This window comes from Sardina pilchardus, chromosome 5, assembly GCF_963854185.1.
Source record: "Sardina pilchardus chromosome 5, fSarPil1.1, whole genome shotgun sequence".
Lineage (NCBI taxonomy): Eukaryota > Metazoa > Chordata > Actinopteri > Clupeiformes > Clupeidae > Sardina > Sardina pilchardus.
The window spans coordinates 23715307-23724056 of NC_084998.1; the positions used below are offsets into that span (position 1 = coordinate 23715307).

General features: G+C 40.0%; 1 long non-coding RNA gene across 2 annotated transcripts; it reads left to right on the forward strand.

Annotated features, from left to right (window-relative positions):
* Nucleotides 1-3411: 3411 nt before the first annotated feature.
* LOC134079603 (uncharacterized) lies at nt 3412-6493 on the forward strand. 2 transcript variants are annotated; one of them, XR_009939094.1, is made up of 6 exons: nt 3412-3487; nt 4377-4491; nt 4610-4705; nt 5565-5638; nt 5762-5897; nt 6165-6493. It is a non-coding gene; the product is annotated as an uncharacterized LOC134079603 (long non-coding RNA). The 2 variants fall into 2 exon arrangements; XR_009939093.1 differs by lacking the exon at nt 3412-3487 and having other exon boundaries at nt 3989-4491.
* The last annotated feature ends 2257 nt before the right edge of the window (nt 6494-8750 follow it).

Genomic DNA, 8750 nt, shown 5'->3' on the forward strand with positions numbered 1-8750 from the left:
ATTGATTCCACACCTCTTGGCGCGGGTGCTAACTTGGGCCAAATCGGCCCCTGATTTCTGGCTCAACCTAAACGTTGGGCCACTTGGGGCTAAAGTCGTGCCAGAGGCGGTGTCAAGGTGAAGGCGGTAACCCATTGCTGTGTGTGGAGTCGAGAAACATTGCACGCCGAATTTAGAGGAAGCGGTTCCATCCCTGTTAAAGATATTTGCCTGTCAGTAGGCTAACTCCATCCAGATATCACCATGTGGCACAGAAAAAAGTGAACCAACATAACGGAAAAATCTAAAATAACTATGTTTTTTAATACTTCAAAATAACATTTGATAAATTAACCTTACATTTTCCAGTAGCCATAAATTTGAGGATTTGAACAAAGTCCCGTTTGGTTCTTAGCAGGAGCGTCTACTGCCTTCAGAATCCTATTTTTTTTTTACTCTGCGCTCTGAGTTTGGTGCTGGGCTGGGTGAACACTGGAGCTCCATGCGGATTGTACACACCGCCATACAATCTCTTCGAGTGACGGTAAAATGTAATGTATGTTACGTAGCTCATTTAGATACACGTATGTGCCATGTGCTATGCTTTTCTTTAGGAATCCACCATCTTGGTTTGTATACTATAGAGATGAATATAAGGTGACATAGATGTAAAAGGGCAATAAGAGGTGACTGACTTCAATAGCACAGTTTAGGAAAGAGATGCGTGACTTTCTGCCTAAATCCTGTTTGAAAATGTGTGGTAATGGTGACATTTTCACAAGCGAGAGTGTGTCGAGGTGTAATGCGGAGAGGCTAATGGCCTTGTCTGAACTTAGAGGTGAGGCTTGTGGACCTGGGCTACTATAGCACCGGTTGACCCCCTGGCCTAGGCTGGCTCGACGGTCTGAAGCCGGCTATTGTTTAGTGACTGTCAGTAGAGACTCATTGTGTGGAATACATACTGTACACAGACGTACAGTGAGTATCTTGGTTCGGTATCTTGGTTTCTATCGGAGTACTCCAGTTTGCATTTCTCAAAACTGAGATCTAGGCTTATTATGGGCTTCTTATATCAGGCTATGATTCCACACACCAACACAAAATCAAGATACTTCAAAAATCCGAGTCATAACTGAAGTGTAGGCTATGTAAACCTATATTCAAAGGCACGCCAAGCTATTTGACTTCCACCGTTTATCAATGTTAATAATTAACTCAGCATAAAAAAAATCTGCTTTCTTTCTTCAACTAAAAAATGTTAGTCATTGGTAGTGCAACTGAAGCAATGAATCAACTCTGGGCAGGCGCGTAGGAACCACGGGGGTCGGGCGGGTCGGGACACCCCCAATGTTGGACCCCCCTCCCGAAAGAAAAACGCTGCAAAGTAGGCTACAGATGTTGTTGATTACTTAGCTCCTAATATCCTCCTGAGTTACGGCCCCATAACTATAGCTATCGGTGCGCATCGGAGGTCTTTCACATTGTGTTTTAAGAATGTTTCCCGAAACGAAGCCCGTCTCAATAATGCAGCATGGGGCACTTCCTCACCTTGAGTGTCTGAAAGCTAATGTAGGCTACTCTCTCAGTCCAAATAGCCTATTTAGTTTACGGCCTTCTTTCATTCTTTTCGAAATAGTTAAGAGGATAGCCTATTGTGGGCGAATACAGTAGTCTACGATAGCCTAAATAAGTTGCTTTTAAATGTAGGCTTATCACTTGACGTGGCACATAGCCTAATTATCTGGTTACCTGGATTTAGCAAGTCCATACACTTTGTTCATCCTATTATAGGCTATGCTTTTAAAATTAAATGTGTAACAATTTGCCTCTTATTATAATCTACACACTGTCACGACGTACATAGGTTACGGGCGGATATGAGCAACCGAAGGCCTCGGTTGACTTAAGATAAACGGGCAGAAGGCTACTCACTGTATTTTGTCACAAATTAAGCAATGAGTTCGTTCGTGGCCACCTAGCGCGCAACTTACGCGCTGAGGTGAAGGCCCGACACATACTAATTAACACAAAGCTTCATAATGCACAAACAAACACCCACTCAAAGTTCAGTGTCCATACGTCCAAACAATAAACATAAGAAGCCGACAGTCAAAAACGACAACGAGATCTCCCAGACACGAAAAACAATGTTTATCTCACAGTTTGTTGAGTATCGTTCCAACACTGATGCGCAAGGCAATCTCAGCTTTCGCGTTCGTTAAACTAAGGGCAAACCCATTCATTGTGCCCAAAACGCGCATCCATCTATCAGCTGACATACAATTTGCTTAGATGGCATATGAAAAGTCAAGAAGAAGAAACATATTTTCATTTAAGCAACGTTTATGCAACCATGTAAAGGGAAGCATTGGGGAAGTCAGTTTAAGTTGTCAGACTAGCTGTGTGCGTTTTCAGGGAAGAAATGTGTTCTGAATAGCCTATGTGCAGATGTTCTTCCCGGTTCCAAAAATAGGTTAAGAAAAAGACTGAAATACATATGTTCAAAGCGGCATCTTACAGAGGGCCATTTAAACTTCAGCAATAGGGGTTTTTTTATCTCTTATGTTACACTGTAAAAAATGGCTGTGAAATTCACAGTTATTTACAGGAAATTTCACAGTAGCACTACTGTATATGCTTTTTACAGTAGAATGTTGTAAAATATACAGTAACACCCCTACAATTACAGTAGTCTAAGTGTTACCGTAGATATTACAGTAGTCAAAGCACTACTGTAAAACAAACACAGTATAGCCACTATAGTACTGTAAATAGTAAAGTAAACTACTGTATTTTTTCTTTTCAACAATTGGCCAGTAAGTTACTGTAAATACTACTGAAATCACAGTATTTAATTGGTTTTCATTTTACAGTGAATGCATAAAATACTGTAAATGGAAATGCGGTACCTTTACTGTAAAAAGTATTCACAGTAACTTACTGGCAACAATTTGGCAGTAAGTTACTGTAAAACTACTGAAATCACAGTATTTAATTGGTTTTCATTTCACAGTGAATACATAAAATACTGTAAATGGAAATGCGGTACCTCTACTGTAAACTACAATTACAGTAGTTAAGTGTTACCGTAGAAATTACAGTAGTCAAAGCACTACTGTAAACAAATCAAAATATAGCCATAGGCTACTGTAAATAGTTAAGTAAACTACTGTGTTTTCCCTTTTTTAATCTTATCTTTCTTTTAACTCATAATGACATACCAGAGACGGTTGAGGAAGTCAATTTGATGTCAAGAATTAAGGCTTTGATCACACTATTGAGTGAGCATAACACATTTCAGCCTAATCATTTTCCACGATTGTTTGGTTTTTAACGACTGCTTATCGCCTCTTGATAAGCGCATGCGCACAAGCAGTAATTCCCATCCCCCACCCCTGACTTTTCAACTCAAGCCAGAGTGACTTCACCTCACTTCAACCATCAACCGTCACTTTTCAGTCATGAATCTGACTGCAATCTTCAACTCTGTACAAACATCATATTCAAGGTAAGAATTACAGTACGTTTGTATGCCAATTGAAAACGGGAATTTATTAGAAATGTATTGTTTTCACAATGAAATGTTAACCAAAGCCATTATTGTCCTGTTAGAATCATAGCATAGCACATATCGATAGCTAGAACTAGCAAGCTAGCTGCTAACGTCGCTAGCGTTAGCGATGTTAGCTGTTAATGTTAACTTTTCCAGTAACTAACTTAACCATCATGTGGGATTTTTCGAATGATAGTCAATATCATATCTAGCAATAATTCAGTCTGATATGTCGTTATGAATGTAGAGTTTTAGTTTGAATGAAATATCAGATGCAAGTAGCTTAGCTTAAAGTGGCTGTTACCATGCAGGCTGAAGTTAGCTACAGACAGACACAGGTGAAAGTTGTTAGCAGTTAGTTAGTAACATTACTTTGCGAACTTCATGGGGCATGGGTAGTTAAACATTAAACTTCATACATGTGGTGCTGATGCATAATATGTAGTGTTGCTATAACTGGAAAGATGACCAGTAAAACAAATTAATGAAGTAGGCTGATGTGTAAGTTATCTCACCCCTAATTTAGGAACTGTAGTTTTGCATAGTCATGCTCATAGATCCGTCATATAGTGGATGTGAAAGGGGAGCATTTGGGGAATTTCAATTACCAGAAATATCATGCCGATAAGTAAAGGGATCTTTAGTTTGTGAAGGGTAGTGTTTGGCTAAATGGTATTCATGTTATAGCCTTTATTTGCCCAATGTTTGGTGACTTACATTGAGGCATGTGTTTATTTAAGATGCATGTGAGTGTAGTAGTGCTTCAGTGATGGTCTTTTCATGTTCTGTGTGTTTTGCAATGTATTAATTAATGTAAGCCTCTTTCTGTTCCCTCTGTTTGTAGGTGGTGTGAGGACTGCTGCCCTGAGAACGCTGTGTCAGAGACACTTAGGCTGTGTGCATTTTGGAATGTTCCAAATGTGTGTCACTTCCATAAGGAAGAAGTTCCAAGCCCGCAAGTGAGTTCACTCACCAGATAGAGACACATGCATATAGCATTTAATGTGTGTGCATGTATTTGTGTCTGTAACTGTTTAGTTTATCCCCTCCTTTCATGTGTCTGTTATGACTTCGTAGTGGGCTCAACTGTCAACAACTGTCCAGGGCGAAGTCGGTCTACCCTGATGGCACTACCCTGATGATGTTAGCCATGGCTGCTGCCCTCAACATGGTGTAAGTGTTTGTGTTTTGAATGCTTTTTTTTTGGGGGGGGGGGGTGTATGTTACTGAGCATGCTCTAATTTGTTTGTCATATGTGCTGTGTTATACATTAATCCAGAAAGTAAACATGATTATTGTAGTTACTAAAACAGTCTTAAAGGAATAGTTCGGTATTTTACACTTTGAGCCCGTTTTCTGTATTGCCTAGCATGAAAACGAGTGTTAGACACCGACATTTCGACGATTGCGCCTGTTTGTGGAATTTGTCAGCTTTAGAATGGAGCTCTGTATGGCTCGCTTTGTGCATGGTCTATTCTGTCCTTAAAACACCCCTAAACGTTCGTTTTAAAAAATGTGCAGCTCACTGAGTGGTTACTGGTCTTCAACGATCTTCTATAGCAAGTTTCGCAGTGAAACTCAAATTCTGTGTTATATTAGGCACACACGGTTGAAAAAGTACTTCTGGGATTTCGAAAATCCCTGATAACAGATGACAGAAGCTGTATTTCGCTGCTAAACTTGCTATAGAAGATCGTTGAAGACCAGTAACCACTCAGTGAGCTGGACATTTTTTAAAACGAACATTTAGGGGTGTTTTAAGGACAGAATAGACCATGCACAAAGCGAGCAATGTTAAAGCCATACAGAGCTCCATTCTAAAGCTGACAAATTCCACAAATGGGCTCAATCGTCGAGATTTCGGTGTCGTTGACTCGTTTTCATGCTAGGCAATACAGAAAACGGGCTTAAAGTGTAAAATACCGAAATATTCCTTTAAATTTTGCAATTTAGCAATGTTTACCATTGTTGTAACGAATTCAATTTGTTGTACAGCATGCATCATTTTGTTCAATCTTATTTTTATTGACAGAGCCCTCATAAATAAACTGATATCAAGAAGTAACGTAGATGGTGACAAGGGTGACAAGGGTGCCTCATGGCAAGGTAATTATCATTTCTATTTCTACATCTGATTGCCTTGCTTATTTTTTAAAGCTATGATTTGTTTTGTATGGCAATTGCTGTTTATTAACAAATTATATGGCAATTACTGTTTATTCTTTTTAGGAGCCATCCAGAAGTCCCAGCCTGGAGCCAGAGGCTGCTATTACAAGTCAGATGGGAGATGGCCTACAGTATGTTAGGCATCAGAAAAGTGGTGTACGCATGAAGGCAGAGTTGCCGCAGGCAACGATGAGATTAGGTATGATATCACAGACATACTTCTGTTCAGAAGTGTAGGGTCACTTCGAAATGTCCCTTTAAAAAAAAAAAAACACTGGACATATCAAAGTGAACTCCCAAACTTTGCTATGGTGGTGTATTGTACACATCTGCATTACTTCTATCTATTGCACCTGACTAGTGTGGGTTTGCTTTTATTTGTCACACAACCGGAGTAGTTTGCATTAATTACTGTATATTCATGAACGGGGTCAATTGTAATGTATGCTTTCTTTCTCTTTTTCAGACACTTGACATTTACTGCGAAAGGTACCATCAGAGCACCTCTCCCTACCCTGCAGGATACCTATACAAGAAGAGTACAACAACGGCCCAAAAGTATTTCAAAAGACATTTCACGCTCTGACCACGGACTGTTTAAACCACTGAGGTCAAGCAGACATCTCTGTTCCCACGTGGCTGACTGAGGGAACACCCACAAAACAGACTGGGGATGAGTTTCTTTACTCCGCATCCTGTACACACACAACTCCTTATACTACATTACATAGACTTGCCATACTGCACTTACACACACTGCGCTTTTAACCCCCTTATCTGTGTCAAATCATGTGTTCAAACCATGTGAACTGTTGTCTGTCAACATCCACTTCAGTCATACATTTGAAATGTCTTAAATAAATAACAAAAGTTAAAATTGTTTTATTGTCTGCAGTTAACTGAAATATTTTGGAATATGAGTTATTCTATTAATGATGGCTAATGTAAGTTCAATTGAATTCACAGTATTTAACTGACCCAGCTTCTACAGGGAAACAATCAATACTGTAAATACAACTAAAAAAAAAAAATCTTAATTTAAAATCAGTTGTTTTTCATTTTACAGCGAATATATAAAATACTGTAAATGGAAATGCGGGACCTTTACTGTAAAAAGTATTCACAGTAACTTACTGGCAACAATTGGCCAGTAAGTTACTGTAAATGGAAATACAGTGCCTTTACTGTAAAATGTATTCACAGTAACTTACTGGCAACAATTGGCCAGTAAGTTACTGTAAATGGAAATACAGCACCTTTACTGTAAAATGTATTCACAGTAACTTACTGGCAACAATTGGCCAGTAAGTTACTGTAAATGGAAATACAGTGCCTTTACTGTAAAAGGTTTTCACAGTAACTTACTGGCAACAATTGGCCAGTAAGTTACTGTAAATACAACTGAAATTACAGTATGTAATTGTTTTTCATTTTACAGTGAATATATAAATACTGTAAATGGAAATACAGTACCTTTACTGTAAAAGGTATTCACAGTAACTTACTGGCCAATTGTTGCCAGTAAGTTACTGTAAATTTCACAGTAAATTTTTTACAGTGTACTTATAATTCGCCCCCTTTATTTATTAATATAACAAAATTTCGGCGCGCGCTTTGCGCGCGCAACGGACCTCATTCTTGTCCCCCCCAATGCTTACTACGTTCCTACGCGCCTGACTCTGGGTGACAAGGTGCCGTCAAAGATCTCCAGGGTATAAAGCTGTGGACGGGAGCATGTCAACAGATGGATGCAAACGCATTTTAAAGGCTTTATCAATCCCTAGAAGCACAGTTAAAGGAATAGTTCGGTATTTTACACTTTAAGCCCGTTTTCTGTATTGCCCAGCATGAAAATGAGTGTTTGACACAGAAATCTCGACGATTGAGCCTGTTTGTGGAATTTGTCAGCTTTAGAATGGAGCTCTGCATGGCTTTAACATTGCTCACTTTGTGCATGGACTATTCTGTCCTTAAAACACCCCTAAACGTTCGTTTTTTAAAAATGTGCAGCTCACCGAGTGGTTACTGGTCTTTAACGATCTTCAATAGCAAATTTAGCAGCGAAACTGGATGGAAGAGTGAGGATTAAGCTGGTCAAAGGCCTACTGCAACTTAGAAGCAGTTGCAGGGATTTACGATAGAGATGCCATTGTGTAGCCTGGCTCTGCCCTCCTATGTAATTCCGCTCAATTTTCATTTCCCTTCAGTACGTCATCTGGGTTTTCGGTAGCCTGATTACCATCGACTTTCAAAGGCTCTGCGAGACTTTAGTCTGACCAACAGCCTGTGCTAACACGGTTTCTTGCCAGCGCTGGTTGACCCGCCTCCTTTAAGTGCCTCGGTTTGCTACTGGTAGATGTCAGAAAGCGGATTGCCGAGTTTAAACCAATAACAACACTCTTTCCGCTGCCTTGAACACGCCTCTACCCAGAGCCGTTGGAGCTGCTCAAAGTTGATTGGTTCTCGACCAAAGGGGGCAGTTCCGCAGATTTCGGGAACTCAGAAATCCTTCTCAATGAGCAGTTGACCAGACCAGCAGCAAAAGCCTGAAGGCGTTGCGTCACTGGGAGGGCGTGCCAGGCTAGGTTTTCGGTATATTTGCTGGTTTTCTCAGGCCAAATTTGACCTGTCCAATCACCAAACAGAGGGTGGCTGAGAACAATGACATTCAGATCGTGCGCTAGTTTGAGCATGGCATGCTTTACGTTACGACCAAATGTTAGAGATTGGTTATGGCAGATCCATACTGGCTTTGGACAGATCCAATAGTTTTAAACTTCAACAAAGTACTCACCTTCAAGGAATTTAACACTTGCCAATGGAATGTGGCCAGACTCTCTGTACTTGTTCATACATGTCTGACAGGGCTAGGCTAGCCATTGTGTGCATGTGACAGCAATATCACAAATACTCAACTAGATAGATAGATAGATAGATAGATACTTTATTGATCCCCAAGGGGAAATTCAAGACTAACGAGGCTTGGGAGGGTTGCAAGTATATTCACTCAGGTAAGGCCTAAATAAGTTGTGACTGAGTTTTGCCAAAATGC